Source organism: Aulostomus chinensis, chromosome 1 (assembly GCF_037954235.1).
Source record: "Aulostomus chinensis isolate RoL2024-O1b breed Wild chromosome 1, RoL_Achi_v1.0, whole genome shotgun sequence".
Classification (NCBI taxonomy): domain Eukaryota; kingdom Metazoa; phylum Chordata; class Actinopteri; order Syngnathiformes; family Aulostomidae; genus Aulostomus; species Aulostomus chinensis.
The window spans coordinates 35,618,500-35,620,301 of NC_141320.1; the positions used below are offsets into that span (position 1 = coordinate 35,618,500).

At 44.4% G+C, this 1,802-nt stretch overlaps 1 non-coding gene across 1 annotated transcript; it reads right to left on the minus strand.

Moving 5' to 3' along the window:
- On the minus strand, window positions 1-72 carry trnah-gug (transfer RNA histidin (anticodon GUG)). Its single transcript has one exon. It is a non-coding gene; the product is annotated as a tRNA-His (tRNA).
- Between the last annotated feature and the right edge of the window lie 1,730 nt (window positions 73-1,802).

Here is a 1,802-nt window from a genome sequence, read left to right on the forward strand (position 1 = left end):
TGCCGTGACCCGGATTCGAACCAGGGTTGCTGCGGCCACAACGCAGAGTACTAACCACTATACGATCACGGCTTCCTCAACAGCAGTTTGAGCTTCGATGTCTTTGTCTCATTGAGTGTTGCGGCGAACAGCTGTTGAACAGCTGATGGGCGACTGCGGCGGCCCCTGATGCAGGAGACGGGCCAGGCCCCGTTCAGAAGGTGGTGGATATTATTCTTGGTGTTTTTAGGGCATGTTTCGGCCTGTCAAATCCTGATCGGGGCCAGTTTGGTTGTGTTGTCTGCAGCATTATAAAGGTGGGTCAAACAATTTAGGTTGAGACGAAGGACGGCACGGGCAGAGCAGACGCAGGTCTTCATTCCACCCGCAGAGCTGTAGAGCATGGATCATGTCAAGGACTAAATGAGGGGAAAGAGAGCAGGAGAGCAGGGCAGAGACAAACACAGAGAATGCTCTCCTAAAACAAGGACTGTTCTGTCAATGGTAGAGCAGAGTGGCGCAGAGGAAGCGTGCTGGGCCCAGAACCCAGAGGTGGATGGATCGAAACCATCCTCTGCTAAAAGAAGAAAAATAAAATAAACCTGCATCTTTAGAAATATGTGTCTGTTAAAAAGAGGTTCATAAGGATATTTTCTTCCACCAGAGTCACCAACCATTGTGAGAGTTAACAACAGTCCACTTTCTGACTGAAGCAAAAGTAGACTTCAAAAGGTTTTTCTGATTCAACATAGCAGCTAAATTTCCATTTCCATTTCCTGAACAGGACAGGTTAAAAAAAGGGAATGTCATGACTTCCTCTGTATGTTAGAATATGAACGACTAAAAATGTTCATGCCCAGTTTTAAGTTAGAATTAAACTGAAAATACCAAAATCTCCCCTCTTCAGTCCTGTCACTCAGTGTTGTAAACTGTTTCAAACAAATTCTACTGTTCAACAGTTCAAGTGTTTCTAATGAAGCTGAATGTTCTCCTCTGCTTTCCTCAATTGGGTTTCTTTCATGTCCTCCTGAGATCAAAGACAGAATTCCAGGTACAAATAAATATACTATCAAAGCCCCCTGATGACATCATCATCAATTCTGTCTTTGATCTGGAGGCCCTTTCTTTAATCTTGGCTTTGATCTGACTAATGTTTCCTGACAGGTTGCTGTTTGCACTCCAGAGCAACCAGTAGTTGATCCTATCAGACCAGTCTGATGAACAAAGCTTTTCACTGTCAGTGGAATCACTGGAAAAAAGAAACTCCTCCTGTCAGATGAAGGCTTCACTGTGTTGAGGAGGGTTTCTTCAGATGATTCTAGAAGAATAAATCAAAACCTCATCATTGAACATGAACATTAATCACTGATGACTGTTTTAACTGAACCTACTGGATACTGTGGTGCCTGATGAGGAGACAACTTGGGTACAAAGTTGCAGAAGAGGGATTTTGGAGAGGAGATTTAGATGAGATGGTTTCCAAATCAAATCGGTTGTTACAAGGGAAAGTCTGCATGGAAACACACACACAAACACACACACAAACACACACACACACACACACACACACACACACAGAGTCCTACTGACTAACCCATGTTTTTCTTCACTTAAACCACCACTGGAGTATTGAAAGAGATTGCATGAGACACCATCAACTTAAATTAAAAACCCCTGACTGCCTTTAATTCCCTCCTGGCTAAAGGAAATTAGACAGACCAGCCCCTAGAGCGAGCCTGCATGGTGGTGCAGTGGTTAGCACTGTGCCCTCACAGCAAGAAGGTTCCAGGTTTGAGTTTTGGCTCGGGCGCGGGATCTTTCTG